The 17,500-nt window shown below is 47.6% G+C and overlaps 1 protein-coding gene across 8 annotated transcripts in view; it reads right to left on the bottom strand.

The window, feature by feature from the left end:
• Positions 1-17,500, bottom strand: part of LOC132818021 (steroid hormone receptor ERR2-like) — a 53,061-nt gene that overhangs the window by 4,044 nt on the left and 31,517 nt on the right. The gene's annotated exons all lie outside the window — the stretch shown is intronic.

Here is a 17,500-nt window from a genome sequence, read left to right as displayed (position 1 = left end):
GCCCCCCCCCCCATGTTCTCAGCTACCTGGGGGGGGGGGGGGGGGTGGTTCTCTGAACTCACTGACACTGGGTCCTGATTGGTTCATGAGACTGGAGGGCCGCAGTTATTTATGGAAAAAAAACACGAATTGCTCAGCAACAGCTTCTGGACTGACTGTTTCATAAACTGGGAGGAGGGAAACCATACCCACCCCCTCTCTCTCTCTTACCCTCCCTCCCTCTAACCCCCCTGTCTCTCTCCCTCTGTCTCTGTCTCTCCCTCCCTCTCTCTCTCTCTCTCTCTCTCTGACTTTACAATATGAATGAACAGTTCAAGCTAAGACCTAGGTCTAACTGACCGACCCCTGACTGAGGATCGCCACAGTCAGCAATATGACATCATTAGCAAAACAACAGCTTCAGAAGTCTGTGAGGAAATCACCTCGTTTCCTGTATCGGATTAAACACGGATCCACGGGACTTTGCACCTTGTTTTCTGTATTTTCATCCATGGGATTCCTGCTCAAACCAGTTTGTCTCAGTCCTGTCTGTCCTATTTATGAGTGAATGGTAGTGTTTGGATTTAAAGGGAGTCTAGCTGAGGTTGACGTTGTAGAAAGTAACACAGCACCGTCACCACAGGGCTAGGGGATGATTTGTGATCAATAACATTTTGTTTGTCACTCCTGGAAACATTTAAAACAGGCCATTCAGCCCATCGAGCCTGCTCCACCATTCAATATGGATCAGAGCTAATCATCCAATTCAGACCCCTGTTCCTGCTTTCTCCCCAGATCCTTTGTTCCCTTTAACCCTAAGAACTCTTATCGAACTCCTGCTCGAAAACATTCAATGTTCTGTCCTCAAATGCTTCCTGTGACAGAGAATCGCACAGTCACCCCACTCTCTGGCTGGAGGAATTCCTCTCCATCTCAGTATTAGACTGTGACCCACCTGGTCATGGGGAATATCCCTCCTGTGTTTCTCCTGTCTCGTCCTGTTAGAACTTTCTAGGTTTCTATGAGATTCCCTTCTCATTCTCTAAACTCGTGAATGTAGTTCCCTGGGATCCTGTCTCTATTCACGTGTCAGTCCTGCTATCCCAGGAATCAGTCCTGCACTGCACTCCCTCAACAGCCAGATCATCTTTCTTCAGGGAAGCACACTCAAGCAGCACAGACACACGCGATATTTCACAGACAGTGGTCAGATGTTCACCTTCAGAGAGAATAAACCGGTCAGATTCCATACTCGTGACAGCTGGAGGAACAGTGAGACGTCATTTCCAAATCCACTGCCCCCATCAGGGTCATAACATGAGGATTGAGGGACAGCAGAGGGTGAGAGGGTGGTGAGAATGAGGCAGAAACAGGACTGGACAGTTCTGGCAAAGAACCTCCCGATGAGCTAACACTGAACAGCTCGAGGAGTTAGATCTCACACTTTCACACATTGAGAGTAGAACAAGGTGACTGACTGGATTGAAAGGAGTGTGTGGGGACAAACCAGGGCGGGCAGATTTAACCGGATTTAGGGAATCCCTCTCCTATACAAAAAAAAACTCTTGTTTGGAAAAACAAGGTTAGGTAAAGGCAGAAATTAAAAACATTTTGGAACCCCCCACCAAATTTAAACAGGCAAAGCAGCTATAGTTCCCCAGCAGTGTATGTCCCCAAACAGCGTCAGACACTCAGACTCTGTCCAGACCTGAGAAAACTCAACACAGTAACAAGGTTAGCTTCCACCTCCATTCTGACAGTCAAAGTGCAGATGGCCGCATTTGAATATAATTCATTTGCCAAACTTCTGCCCTCATTTAACCGATTGGTATCCCTTAGTGGACTCTATGTATCTTCCTCCCAAACTTGCTTTCCAACTTATCTTTAGAACATCAGGAAATGTAATTGTAATGCAGGTAGTAATGTAGTGTAGTGTAGTGTAGTGTAGTGTAGTGTAGTGTAGTGTTGTGTAGTGTAGTATAGTGTAGTGTAGTGTAGTGTAGTGTAGTGTAGTGTAGTGTAGTGTAGTGTTGTGTAGTGTAGTGTTGTGTAGTGTAGAGTAGTGTAGTGTAGTGTAGTGTAGTGTTGTGTAGTGTAGTGTAGTGTAGTGTAGTGTAGTGTAGTGTAGTGTTGTGTAGTGTAGTGTAGTGTAGTGTTGTGTAGTGTAGTGTTGTGTAGTGTAGAGTAGTGTAGTGTAGTGTAGTGTAGTGTTGTGTAGTGTAGAGTAGTGTACTGTAGTGTAGTGTAGTGTAGTGTAGTGTAGAGTAGTGTAGTGTAGTGTAGTGTAGTGTTGTGTAGTGTTGTGTTGTGTAGTGTAGTGTAGAGTAGTGTAGTGTAGTGTAGTGTAGTGTAGTGTAGTGTAGTGTTGTGTAGTGTAGTGTTGTGTAGTGTAGTGTAGTGTTGTGTTGTGTAGTGTAGAGTAGTGTTGTGTAGTGTAGTGTAGTGTAGTGTAGTGTAGTGTTTAGTGTAGTGTAGTGTAGTGTAGAGTAGTGTACTGTAGTGTAGTGTAGTGTAGTGTAGTGTAGAGTAGTGTAGTGTAGTGTTGTGTAGTGTAGTGTAGTGTAGAGTAGTGTAGTGTAGTGTTGTGTAGGGTTGTGTTGTGTAGTGTAGTGTAGTGTAGTGTAGTGTAGTGTAGAGTAGTGTACTGTAGTGTAGTGTAGTGTAGTGTAGTGTTGTGCAGTGTAGTGTAGTGTAGTGTAGTGTAGTGCAGTGTAGTGTAGTGTAGTGTAGTGTAGAGTAGTGTAGTGTAGTGTTGTGTAGGGTTGTGTTGTGTAGTGTAGTGTAGTGTTGTGTAGTGTAGTGTAGTGTAGTGTAGAGTAGTGTACTGTAGTGTAGTGTAGTGTAGTGTAGTGCAGTGTAGTGTAGTGTAGTGTAGTGTAGAGTAGTGTAGTGTAGAGTAGTGTAGTGTTGTGTTGTGTAGTGTAGTGTTGTGTAGGGTTGTGTTGTGTAGTGTAGTGTAGTGTAGTGTAGTGTAGTGTAGAGTAGTGTACTGTAGTGTAGTGTAGTGTAGTGTAGTGTAGTGTAGTGCCGTGCAGTGCAGTGCAGTGTAGTGTAGTGTAGTGTAGTGTAGTGCCGTGCCGTGCCGTGCAGTGCAGTGTAGTGTAGTGTAGTGCAGTGCAGTGCAGTGTAGTGTAGTGTAGTGTAGTGCAGTGCCGTGCAGTGCAGTGCAGTGCAGTGCAGTGTAGTGTAGTGTAGTGCAGTGCAGTGTTGTGTAGTGTAGTGTAGTGCAGTGCAGTGTAGTGTAGTGTAGTGCAGTGCAGTGCAGTGTAGTGCCGTGCCGTGCCGTGCAGTGCAGTGCAGTGCAGTGCAGTGTAGTGCAGTGTAGTGCAGTGCTGTGTAGTGCTGTGTAGTGTAGTGTAGTGCCGTGCCGTGCAGTGCAGTGCAGTGCAGTGTAGTGTAGTGTAGTGTAGTGTAGTGCAGTGCAGTGCAGTGCAGTGCCGTGCCGTGCCGTGCAGTGTAGTGTAGTGTAGTGTAGTGTTGTGTAGTGTTGTGTAGTGCAGTGCAGTGCCGTGCCGTGCCGTGCCGTGCAGTGTAGTGTAGTGTAGTGTAGTGTAGTGTAGTGTTGTGTAGTGTAGTGTAGTGTAGTGTTGTGTAGTGTACAGCTGTGAGGAGCACCCATCGCTGGGACAGTCCACATGCTAACCTGAAAATGACCCATTTACTCGGAACCTTTGTCCTGTTCATTACCCAGCCCCTGTCTGTATGAAAATATCATCCCAACACCAGGAGCTCCTTTCCTGGACAGACACACTTCAGGATTAGCATTAGGAACGCAAGGAGGCCATTCAGCCCCTTGACCCTGACTGCATAAGGTCATAGCTAATCTCTTCATGTTTCTAACTGCCGTCCAATAACCCTCAATTTCTAATTGAACCAGAATCTATCCAGCTCTGTCCATCGCCCGCCCAGATGGTCTCGGGGCTCTCTGTTTCTTCCTGGGACCTGTCCCACCAGCTGCTCGGGTCCCACCAGTCACCCTCAACAACTTCTCCTCTAACTTTCTCCAGGTCAGAGAGGTGACTGTGGGCACACACATGGGTCCCGGAGATTCCTGTCTCTCTGTGGGCTATGTGTTCCAGTCTTATTCCGGCCCCCACCCACAACTCCTTCTCCCATATATCGATGACGTTATCAGAGCACCTGGAGGAAACCCACGCAGACACAGGGAGAATGTGCAAACTCCACACAGTCAGTCACTCGAGGCGGGAATTGAACCTGGGACCCTGGTGCTGTGAGGCAGCAGTGCTAACCACTCAGCCACTGTGCAGAAGGTGTAACACCTTCCCGTTTCCTTCCTCCCTCCTCAGTATCAAAGGGGCCCAAAGACACCTTCCAGGGGAAGCAGCGCTTTACCCAGACTTCACTCAATCTAACATTGAACCCTGGCATTTGCCAACCCAGGCCGAGAGGGTTGTTCAGGTGGTGTACGGGGGGGTTACCTTTTATTGGGAGAGGGATCGGGTTTCGAAGCCACAAGGTTATGCTGCAGCTGTACAAAACTCTGAGGAGTATTATGTCCAGTTCTGGTCACCGCATTATAAGAAGGATAAGAAGCTTTGGAAAGGGTACAGAGGAGATTTACTAGGATGTTGCCTGGTATGGAGGGAAGGTCTTACGAGGAAAGGCTGAGGGCCTTGAGGCTGTTCTCGTTAGAGAGAAGTTTGAGAGGTGACTTATTAGAGACATATAAGATAATCAGAGGGTTAGATAGGGTGGGCAGGGAGAGTAAAAAGTGAGGTCTGCAGATGCTGGAGATCAGAGCTGAAAATGTGTTGCTGATTAAAGCACAGCAGGTCAGGCAGCATCCAAGGAACAGGAGAATTGATGTTTCAGGCCAGAGCCCTTCATCAGGAATGAGGAGAGTGTGTCCAGCAGGCTAAGATAAAAGGTAGGGAGGAGGGACTTGGGGTGGGGCGATGGAGATGTGGTAGGTGGAAGGAGGTCAAGGTGAGGGTGATAGGCCGGAGTGGGGTGGGGGCGGAGAGGTCAGGAAGAAAATAGCAGGTTAGGAGGGCGGTGCTGAGTTGAGGGAACCGACTGAGACAAGGTGGGGGGAGGGGAAATGAGGAAACTGGAGAAATCCGAGTTCAGAGAGCCTTTTTTCTGAGGATGGCAATGGCGAGCACGAGGGGACATAACTTTAAATTGAGGGGTGATAGATATGGGACAGATGTTGGAGGTAGTCTCTTTACTCAGAGAATAGAAGGAATGTGGAACACCCTGCCTGCAACAGGAGTAGACTCACCAACTTTAAGGACATTTAAATGGTCATTGGATAAACATATGGAGGAGAATGGAATCGTGTAGATCCGTGGCATGTGCCTCTTGCTCAATGTGGGAGCTCAGGGACTCCTTTACGTGCAGGAAGTGTGTCCAGCTGCAGCTGTTGTTTGACCACATGACGGCTCTGGAGCTGCAGATGGACTCACTGTGGAGCATCCGCAATACTCAGGAGGTCGTGGATAGCACCTTTAGTGAACTGGTCACACCGCAGGTTAGAGTTACTGAGGGAGACAGTGAATGGGTGACCAAAAGGCAGAGAAAGAGTAGGAAGGCAGTGCAGGTGTCCCCTGCGGTCATCTCCCTCCAAAATGTTTTGGATATTGTTGGGGGAGGTGGCTCACCAGGGGAGGGCAGCAGTTGCCAGGATCATAGCATCGTGGTTGGCACTGCTGTTCAGAAGGGCAGGAAAAAGACTCAGGGCCATAGTCTTAGGGGATTCTACTGTAAGGGGAGTAGATAGGCGGTTCTGTGGCCAAAGACGGGACTCCCGGATGATATATTGCCTCCCAGGTGCTCGGGTCAGGGATGTCACCGATCGGCTGCAGAGCATTCTAAAAGGGGAGGGTGAACAGCCAGTTGTCTTGGTGCATGTAGGTACCAACGATATAAGTAAAAAAACGAGATGAGGTCCTGAAAGCAGAATTCAGGGAGCTAGGACAGAAGTTAAAGAGGAGGACCTCAAAGGTAGTGATCTCGGGATTACTACCAGTGCCATGTGCTAGCCAGCGTAGAAATGAGAAGATAGGCAGGATGAACACGTGGCTTGAGGGAAGAGGTTCAGATTTGTTAGACATTGGGACCGGTTCTGGGGAAGGTGGGACTATTACAAAATGGATGGTCTACATCTGAATTAGACCGGAACCAACGTCCTTGGGGGAGTTTTTGCTACTGCTGTTGGGGAGGTTTAAACTCATGTGGCAGGGGCTGGGAACCAGAAGAGAAAACAAGTAGGCAGCGAGGTGGAAACTGGAGACTGTAAGAATTATGAAGATAACATTAATAAAGGGAAGAATAGGCAGAGAGCAGGTGAGCACAAAAAAACTGGTGGCCTAAAATGCATCTACTTTAATGCATGGAGTATAGTGTGTAAGGCAGATGAACTTAGGGCTTGGATTGGTGCCTGGGAGTATGACATTATTGCCATCACAGAGACTTGGTTGAAGGAAGGGCATGATGATTGGTAACTAAAGGTTCCAGGAGATAGATGCTTCAGCCAGGACAGGGAGGGAAGTAAAAGGTGGGGTGGAATTGCATTGCTGGTCAGGGACGCTATCACGGCTGTGCTAAAGGAGGACACTATGGAGGTTGTAGGTAGTGAGGCATTATGGGTGGAGCTGAGAAATAAAGGTGCAGTTACATTGTTGGGGCTGTATTACAGACCTCCCAACAGTGAGCGTGAGGAAGAACAAATAGGGAAACAGATTATGGAAAGATGTAGAGGCATTAGGGTAGTGGTGATGGGAGATTTTAATTTTCCCAACAATGACTGGGATACACTTAGCGTCAGAGGTCTGGATGGTGTAGAATTTGTAAGAAGCGTCCAGGAGAGTTTTCTAGAGCAGTATGTCAATAGACCGACGAGGGAAGGGGCCATGTTGGACCTGGTACTGGGGAACGAGCCAGGACAGGTGGTAGATGTTGCAGTGGGGGATTTCTTTGGGAACAATGACCACAATTCTGTAAGTTTTAGAATACTCATAAAGAGGAGAGTGGTCCTCAGGGACAAGTACTAAACTGGGCCAAGGCCAATTATATCAAAATTAGGCAGGAGCTGGGAAATGTGGATTGGACACAGTTATTTGAAGGGAAGTCCACATTTGAGATGTGGGAGGCTTTCAAAGATAGGTTAATGGCAGTGCAGGATAGGCATGTCCCATTGAAGGCAAAGGATAGGAAGGGAAAGATTCGTGAACTGTGGATGGCAGGAGAAATTGTATGACCAGCCAAGAGGAAAAGGGAAGTGTACATAAGGTCCAGGCAGTTAAGAACAGAACGGGCCCTGGAGGAATATCGGAAGAGTAGGACAAGTCTTAAACGAGGAATCAAGTGGGCGAAAAGGGACCATGAGATAGCTTTAGCGAGCAGAATTAAGGAGAATCCCAATGCATTTTATTCTTATATAAGAAGCAAGCGGGTAACTAAAGAAAGGATTGGTCCACTAAAAGATAATGAAGGAAGGCTGTGTGCTGAACCTGAGAGAATGGGTGAGATTCTGAATGAGTACTTTGCATCAGTGTTCACTGAGGAGAGGGACATGATGAATGTTGAGATTAGAGATAGAAGTTTGATTACTCTGGATCATGTTGACATAAGTAGGGGAGAGGTGTTGGGTAGGTTAGAGGTTATTAAGTTGGACAAATCCCCAGGACCGGATGGGATCTATCCCAGGTTGCTGAGGGAGGCGAGAGAGGAAATAGCTAGGGCCCTGACAGATATCTTTGTGACATCCTTAAATACAGGTGAGGTGCCGGAGGACTGGAGGGTTGCTCATGTTGTACCCCTGTACAAGAAGGGTAGTAGGGATATTCCGGGTAACTACAGACCAGTGAGTCTGATGTCAGTGGTGGGAAAGTTGCTGGAGAAGGTACTGAGGGATAGGATCTATTTATATTTGAAAAAGAATGGGCTTATCAGTGATAGGCAACATGGTTTTGTGCGGGAGAAATCGTACCTTACCAACTTAATAAAGATCTTTGAGGAAGTGACCAAGTTGATCGATGAAGGAAGGGCTGTTGATGTCATATAAATGGACTTTAGTAAGGTGTTTGATAAGGTTCCCCATTGTAGACTAATGAAGAAAGTGAAGTCACATGGTGTGCAGGGTGTTCTAGCTAGGTGGGTAAAGAACTGGTTGAGCAACAGGAGACAGAGAGTAGTAGTTGAAGGGAGTTTCTCGAAATGGAGAAAGGTGACCAGTGGTGTTCCACAGGGGTCAGTGCTGGGGCCACTGTTGTTTGTAATATACATAAATGATCTGGAAGAGGGCACTGTTGGTATGATCAGCAAGTTTGCAGATGACACAAAGATTGGTGGAGTCGCAGAAAGCATAAGGGACTGTCAGAGAATACAGGAGGATATAGACAGACTGGAGAGTTGGGCAGAGAAGTGGCAGATGGAGTTCAATCCAGACAAATGTGAGGTGATGCATTTAGGCAAGTCTAATTCTAGAGCGAATTATACAGTGAATGGAAGAACCTTGGGAAAAGTTGATGAGCAGAGAGATCTGGGAGTGCAGGTCCATTGTACCCTGAAGGTTGCTGCACAGGTGGGTAGAGTGGTCACAAAGACATATAGTATGCTGGCCTTCATTGGACGGGGTATTGAGTATAAGAGCTGGCAGGTCATGTTAACATTGTACAGGACATTGGTTCGGCCGCATTTAGAATATTGTGTACAGTTCTGGTCGCCACATTACCAAAAGGATGTGGACGCTTTGGAGAGAGTGCAGAGAAGGTTTACGAGGATGTTGCCTGGTATGGAAGGTGCTAGCTATGAAGAGAGGTTGAGTAGGTTAGGTTTGTTTTCATTAGAAAAAAGGAGATTGAGGGGGGAACTGATTGAGGTTTACAAAATCATGAAGGGTATAGACAGGGTGGATAGAGACAAGCTTTTTCCCAGGATGAGGGATTCAATAACGAGAGGTCAGGAGTAGGTGAGTAGGTGGGGAGCAGAGAGATACAGATGTTTAGGAATTGGGCGACAGGTTGAGAGTGGATTTGGATTGGTTCAGGCTTGGAGGGCCGAAGGGCCTGTTCCTGGACTGGAAATTTTCTTTGTTCTTTGTTCTTTCGTGTAGGTTAGATGGACTTCAGATTGGTTCCACAGGTCAATGCAATATGGAGGGCCGAAGGGCCTGTTCTGTGCTGTAATGTTCTTATTCACTGCTCACAATGTGGTCTCCTCTGCATTGGGGAAGCGAAGCTGGAGACTGGGTGACCCCTTCACAGAACTCCTACATTCTGCCTGTAAATAAGGCCCTGAGATTCCAGTTACCTGCTCCTTTAACCCCCCCCCCCCCCCTCCCCACCCCCCCTTCCCCCCACTCCGGTCCCTGGTGAACATCTCTATCTCTGTCACAGTCTCGGTGCAGGGCTCCACTGGAGCTCAGTGTAATCTGGAGGAACAGCCCCTCGGTTTCCGATCGGGGACGGACAGGCTTCAGGATTCAATATCAAACTCAACCATTCTCCGGCTTGAGGCACCTTCCCCCATGTCCTTACCCCAGCCCCACACCCAGCCCCACACCCAGCCCCACACACACACACCCACACACACACACCCACACCCACACACACACACACACACACACACAGACACAGACACACACACCCACACACACACATACAGGTCTTGTGATCACATGAGCTGCTATTACACACTACCCATCGTTAGCCCTTAACAGGCCCCATTAGTAGCTGTTCCCATTCCTAGTCTGACTTTTAGCCTTTCCATGATCTGTCCAACCACCTTTCTCTCTCTCTCTCTCTCTCTCTCTCAGCTCTATCCTCACTACCATCCTCCCCTTACCACCTCCCCCCACCCCAGCTGCTGCGTATAAACTGACAGATTCCTGACGACTCTCAGTCCTGAGGAAGGGTCACTGGGCCTGAAACGTTAACTCTGATTTCTCTCCACAGATGCTGCCAGACCTGCTGAGCTTTTCCAGCAATTTCTGTTTCTGATTTCTAGCACCCACATTTCTTTTGGTTTTTGATAAATACTGACCTCACCATCAGTGACACGTCTGTCAGTCTGTCTGTCAATCACGGGCTCAAGGGCCAACACAGACAATGTCGTGAATCTAACAGAGTCATAGAGATGTACAGCACGGAAACAGACCCTTCGGTCCAACCCGTCCATGCTGACCAGATATCCCAATCCTATCTAGTCCCACCTGTCAGCACCCGGCCCATATCCCTCCAAACCCTTCCTATTCATAAACCCATCCTGATGCCCCTTAAATGTTGTAATTGTACCAGCCTCCACCACATCCTCTGGCAGCTCATTCCACACACATACCACCCTCTGTGTGAAAAAGTTACCCCTTAGGTCTTTTTTATATCTTTCCCCTCTCACTCTAAACCTATGCCCTCTAGTTCTGGACGCCCCGACCCCAGGGAAAAGACTTTGTCTATTTATCCGATCCATGCCCCTCATGATTTTATAAACCTCTATAAGGTCACCCCTCAGCCTCCGACGCTCTAGGGAAAACAGCCCCAGCCTGTTCAGCATCTCCCTGTAGCTCAGATCCTCCAACCCTGGCAACATCCTTGTAAATCCTTTCTGAACCCTTTCAAGTTTCACAACGTCTTTCTGATAGGAAGGAGACCAGAATTGCATGTAATATTCCAACAGTGTCCTAACCAATGTCCTGTACAGCCGCAACATGACCTCCCAACTCCTGTGCTCAATACTCTGACCAATAAAAGCTAGTGTGCTTCCAATTAAACCTGTTGGACTATAACCTGGTATTGTGTGATTTTTAACTAAGAATCTTACCATTAGCCCAGCACTCTTTATTCCTGTTACTCCTTCCAAAGTGAATCACCTCACACTTTTCCACATTAAACCCCATTTGCTACCTCTCAGCCCAGCTCTGCAGCTTATCTATGTCTCTCTGTAACCTACAACATCCTTCAGCACTATCCACAACTCCACCGACTTTAGTGTCATCTGCAAATTTACTAACCCACCCATCTACGCCCTCATCCAGGTCGTTTATAAAAATGACAAACAGCAGTGGACCCAACACCGACCCTTGCGGTACACCACTGGTAACTGGACTCCAGGATGAACATTTCCCATCAACCACCACCCTCTGTCTTCTTTCAGCAAGCCAATTACTGACCCAAACTGCTATATCTCCCACAATCCCATTCCTCTGCATTTTGTACAATAGCCTACTGTGGGGAACCTTATCGAACGCCTTGCTGAAATCTATATACACCACATCAACCGGTTTACTCTCATCTATCTGTTTGGTCACCTTCTCAAAGAACTCAATAAGGTTTGTGAGGCACAACCTACCCTTCACAAAACCATGCTGACGATCCCTAATCAAATGATTCTTTTCTCGATGATTATAAATTTTATCTCTTATATCCTTTTCCAACACTTTACCAACAACTGAAGTAAGGCTCACTGGTCTATAATTACCAGGGTTGTCTCTACTCCCCTTCTTAAACAATTTGCTATCCTCCAGTCTTCTGGCACTATTCCTGTAGACAATGACGATTTAAAGATCAAAGCCAAAAGCTCAGCAATCTCCTCCCTGGCTTCCCAGAGGATCCTAGGATAAATCCCATCCAGCCCAGGGGACTTCTCTATAGTGACACTTTCCAGAATTGCTAACAACTCCTTATGAAGCTCAATCCTACCCAGTCTAGTAGCCTGTATCTCAGTATTCTCCTCGACAACATTATCTTTTTCCCGTGTGAATACTGAGGAAAAATATTCATTTAGCATTTCCCCTATCTCCTTGGACTCCACGCCCAACTTCCTACTCCTGTCCTTGGTTGGCCCTCATCTTACTCTCATCATTCATTTATTCCTGACAATCCTATAGAACTCTTTAGGGTTTTCCCTTGTTCCTACCTGCCAACAACTTCTCATGTTCCCTCCTCACTCTTCTCAGCTCTCTCTTTAGGTCTTTCCTGGTTAACGTATAACTCTCAAGCGTCCTGACTGAGCCATCACATCTCATCCTAACATAATTTGGAGATGCTGGTGTTGGACTGAGGTATACAAAGTTTAAAAAAATCACACAAAACCAGATTATAGTCCAACAGGTTTAATTGGAAGCACACTAGCTTTCGGAGTGATGCTCCTTCATCAGGGCTGATGTGGAGGACACTATCACCTGATGAAGGAGCAACACTCTGAAAGCTAATGCTTCCAATTAAACCTGTTGGACTATAACCTGGTTTTGTGTGATTTTTTAACTTTGTACATCATAAGTCTTCTTCTTCCTCATGACAAGAGATTCAGCTTCCATACTAAACCACACCTCCTTCACTAGACCACTTACATACTTATCAAAGACCCACTGTAGCTGCTCCTTGAATAAACTCCACATTTCTAATGTGTCCATCCCTCTGCAGTTTCCTTCCCCAACCTATGCTTCCTAAATCTTTGGATGTAGGTTTGCTCGCTGAGTGGGAAGGTTTGTTTTCAGACATTTCGTGTAAAAAATGAGGTCTGCAGATGCTGGAGATCACAGCTGCAAATGTGTTGCTGGTCAAAGCACAGCAGGTTAGGCAGCATCTCAGGAATAGAGAATTCGACGTTTCGAGCATAAGCCCTTCATCAGGAATAAGAGAGAGAGAGCCAAGCAGGCTAAGATAAAAGGTAGGGAGGAGGGACTAGGGGGAGGGGCGATGGAGGTGGGATAGGTGGAAGGAGGTCAAGGTGAGGGTGATAGGCCGGAGTGGGGTGGGGGCGGAGAGGTCAGGAAGAGGATTGCAGGTTAGGAGGGCGGTGCTGAGTTGAGGGAACCGACTGAGACAAGGTGGGGGGAGGGGAAATGAGGAAGCTGGAGAAATCTGAATTCATACCTTGTGGTTGGAGGGTTCCCAGGCGGAAGATGAGGCGCTCCTCCTCCAGCCGTCGTGTAGTTGTGTTCTGCCGGTGGAGGAGTCCAAGGACCTGCATGTCCTCGGTGGAGTGGGAGGGGGAGTTAAAGTGTTGAGCCACGGGGTGATTGGGTTGGTTGGTTCGGGCGGCCCAGAGGTGTTCTCTGAAGCGTTCCGCAAGTAAGCGGCCTGTCTCACCAATATAGAGGAGGCCACATCGGGTGCAGCGGATGCAATAGATGATGTGTGTGGAGGTCACCATACTAGGTAACATCATCAGTGAGTCTCTGAATGAAGCACTGGTGGTGTAGTCTGCTTTCTAATTTGGATGTTTGAGTTTCCTTGGGTTGGTGATGCCATTTCCTGTTCTTTTTCTCAGGGGGTGGTAAATGGGATCCAAGTCCGTGTGTTTGTCGATAGAGTTCTGGTTGGAATGCCATGCTTCTAGGAATTCTCATGCGTGTCTTTGGCTTGTCCTCGGATGGATGTGTTGTCCCGTTGAAGTGGTGTCCTTCCTCATCTGTATGTGAGGATACTAGTGAGAGAGGGTCATGTCTTATTGTGGCTAGTTGGTGTTCATGTATCCTGGTGGCTAGTTTTCTGCCTGTTTGTCCAATGTAGTGTTTGTTACAGTCCTTGCAAAGTATTTTGTAAATGACATTAGTTTTGCTCGTTGCCTGTATAGTCATCACTAAACGAAACAAATTAGAGGAAACCTTCAAGACCATCAATAATACCCTTACTGGCATCAAATTCACTAAAGAGGAGGAAAACAACAACAATCTGCCATTCCTAGATGTCACAGTGGAGTGAACAGCCAATGGCCAACTTCAAACCAGTGTCTACAGGAAAACAACACATACAGACCAAGTACTGAACTACAGAAGCAATCATCCCAAAAGCCACAAACGAAGCTGTGTCAGAACATTATTTCAATGAGCCACCACACACTGCAGCACAGAGGGACTATGCAGACCAGAGGAAAATCACCATTCCAGTGTATTCAAAATGACCAGGTACCCAATGTACACAGTCCGCCGATTTCAAACAAGCAGACAAAACATGTCCAGAAACCTTAGCCACTCTCCCCTACACTAAAGACATCTTGGAACTGACTGCCAGACTACTCAGACCCCTTGGCATCATTGTAACCCACAAACCCACCAACACACTAAAACAGCAGCTAATGAACTTGCAAGACCCTGTGCAGATGAGCAAAACTAATGTCATTTACAAAATACCGTGCAAGGACTGTAACAAACACTACATTGGACAAACAGGCAGAAAACTAGCCACCAGGATACATGAACACCAACTAGCCACGAAACAACATAACCCTCTCTCTCTAATATCCTCACATACGGATGAGGAAGGACACCACTTTGACTGGGACAACACATCCATCCGAGGACAAGCCAAACACAGAGACGCACAAGAATTCCTAGAAGCATGGCATTCCAACCGAAACTCTATCAACAAACACATTGACTTGGATCCCATCTACCAACCCCTGAAAAAAAGAACGGGAAATGTCATCACCATAGGAAATGATGTCACCACAGGTAATGACATCACAAACCTAAACATAAATAGAAAGTGGGCTACACCACCAGAGTTTCAGCTGGAGCCTTACTGAAGATGTTACCTAGTATGGTGACAAAACATCTGAAAACGAACCTTCCAGCTCAGCGAGCAAATCTACATCCAGAACCTCAACCTGAGCTACAAATCTTCTCAAAACTCGCTACCATCCTAAATCTTGCCTAATCGCATCGTAATTGCCTTTCCCCAGCTGTAACTCTTGCCCAGTGGTATACACCTATCCCTTTCTATCACTAAAGTAAACATAACAGAATTGTGATCACTATCACCAAAATGCTTACCTACTTCCAAGTCTAACACCTGGCCGGGCTCGTTACCCAGTACCAAATCCAATGTGGCTTCGCCCCTTGTTGGCCTGTCTACATACTATGTCAGGAAGCCCTCCTGCACACACTGGACAAAAACTGACCCATCCATAGTACTCATACTATAGTGTTCCCAGTCAATATTTGGAAAGTTGAAGTCCCCCATAACAACTATCCTGTCTCTCTCACTCCCATCGAGAATCATCTTTGCTATCCTTTCCTCTACATCTCTGGAACTATCTGGAGGCCGATAGAAAACTCCCAACAGGGTGACCTCTCCTTCCCTGTTTCCAACCTCAGCCCATACTACCTCAGTTGACGAGTCCCCAAACATCCTTTCTGCAACTGTAATACTGTCCTTGACCAACAATGCCACACCTCCCCCTCTTTTACCATCTTCTCTGTTCTTACTGAAACATCTAAATCCTGGAACCTGCAACAACCATTCCTGTCCCTGCTCTATCTAAGTCTCCAAAATGGCCACAACATCGAAGTCCCAGGTACCAACCCATGCTGCAAGTTCACCCACCTTATTCCGGATGCTCCTGGCGTTGAAGTAGATACACCTCAAACCACCTTCTTGCTTGCCGGTGCACTCCTGTGACCTTGAGACCATATTTCTGATCTCAGTACTCTCAACCTCCTGGACAGTGGGACCACAATCCAGGTTCCCATCCCCCTACTGCATTAGTTTAAACCCCCAACCCTTTGAAGAGCATTCACAAATCTCCACCCCCCCCCCCCCCCCCCCCCCCCATGATACTGGTGTCCCTCTGGTTCAGATGATGACCATCCTGTCTGTAGAGGTCCCACCTTCCCCAGAAAGAGTCCCAATTATCCAAGAATCCAAAACCCTCCCTCCTGCACCATCCCTGTAGCCACATGTTCAACTCCTCTCTCTCCCTGTTCCTCACCTCACTGGCACGTGGCACGGGCAACAAACCAGAGACAACAACTCTGTTTGTCCTAGCTCTAAGCTTCCACCCTAGCTCCCTGAGCTAGAACTAACAGAGTTGTTATCTCTGGTTTGTTCCTGCTAATTCTCAGCCCATTGGCCCATCTGGTCCAGATCCTGTTGTAATCTGAGGTAACCTTCTTCGCTGTCCACTACACCTCCAATTTTGGTGTCATCTGCAAACTTACTAACGTACCTCTTATGCTTGCATCCAAATCATTTATATAAATGACAAAAAGTAGAGGGCCCAGCACTGATCTTTGTGCCACTCCACTGGTCACAGGCCTCCAGTCTGAAAAACAACCCTCCTCCACCACCCTTTGTCTCTACCTTTGAGCCAGTTCTGTATCCAAATGGCTAGTTCTCCCTGTATTCCATGAGATCTAACCTTGCTAATCAGTCTCCCGTGGGGAACCTTGTCGAATGCCTTACTGAAGTCCATATAGATCACATCTACTGCTCTGCCCTCATCAATCCTCTTTGTTACTTCTTCAAAAAACTCAATCAAGTTTGTGAGACATGATTTCCCACGCACAAAGCCATGTTGACTATCCCGAATCAGTCCTTGCCTTTCCAAATACATGTACATCCTGTCCCTCAGGATTCCCTCCAACAACTTGCCCACCACCGAGGTCAGGCTCACTGGTCTATAGTTCCCTGGCTTGTCTTTACCGCCCTTCTTAAACAGTGGCATCATCAGAAGATCTGCTGCCTGGGGATTAAATAAGGACAACATAGAAAAGGGTGTCATTTTTAAACCCAACCAGGATTGCTGAAGGTGGGGACGTAAAGTTGATGGGATTGAGCCTGGACCAGCCTGGGCCTGGCCTGTGTGTCTGGACCAGCCTGGGCCTGGCCTGTGTGTCCTGACTAGCCTGGGCCTGGCCTGTGTGTCTGGACCAGCCTGGGCCTGGCCTGTGTGTCTGGACTAGTCTGGGCCTGGCCTGTGTGTCTGGACCAGCCTGGGCCTGGCCTGTGTGTCTGGACCAGCCTGGGCCTGGCCTGTGTGTCTGGACCAGCCTGGGCCTGTGTGTCTGGACCAGCCTGGGCCTGGCCTGTGTGTCTGGAGTGGGGATTGAACCCAGAACTGAGGTGGAGTCCCGGCCCCCACAGAGGGGTTACCCTGTCGTCATTGAGACACTGTCCTTCCAGGCAGAAACAGGGTAAGGACTGAGAGAGTTCAGCAACACCAACACTGCTATGATCTGACTGGCCTGATGGTCTGCCTGAGAGAATGAAACCGTATTTGCCTTGTGTGATTATTGCCATCTATCTTTATAATCCCATGTCAGCCTGTAAATTGAATAAGTAAAAAGTGACTGTTCATTCTGATCGTTAATAGCCAGCACTGACGAGCTGCTGATTTATTGAGAACTTGTTCTGCTGCCAGGTTTCCAGCCCATGACATCGAGATTACCAGACCCTCAGCACCCAGAGCATACTGCCCTTTGATTAGATTTGCAAATGCAATCACACTAATAGCACACAAAACAGATACTAATCTCACAGTAATCTCCATCCATCTCAACGCCACATCCCTGACAACGAAAACCTCAGAGACACGAACATGGCAAGAGAAGCGAAAACAGCGACGGAGACAGGGGGAGAGAGACGGGGGGAATGGAACCGGGAGAGAGAGAGAGAGAGAGAGAGAGAGAGAGACAGGGGACGGAGCAGGGAGAGAGAGAGAGAGAGAGAGAGAGAGAGACGGGGGGACGGAGCAGGGAGAGAGAGAGAGAGAGAGAGAGAGACAGGGGACGGAGCAGGGAGAGAGAGAGAGAGAGAAAGAGAGAGAGACAGGGGAT

Source organism: Hemiscyllium ocellatum, chromosome 8, assembly GCF_020745735.1.
Source record: "Hemiscyllium ocellatum isolate sHemOce1 chromosome 8, sHemOce1.pat.X.cur, whole genome shotgun sequence".
Taxonomy (NCBI): domain Eukaryota; kingdom Metazoa; phylum Chordata; class Chondrichthyes; order Orectolobiformes; family Hemiscylliidae; genus Hemiscyllium; species Hemiscyllium ocellatum.
This window is presented reverse-complemented; position numbering and strand designations above follow the sequence as displayed.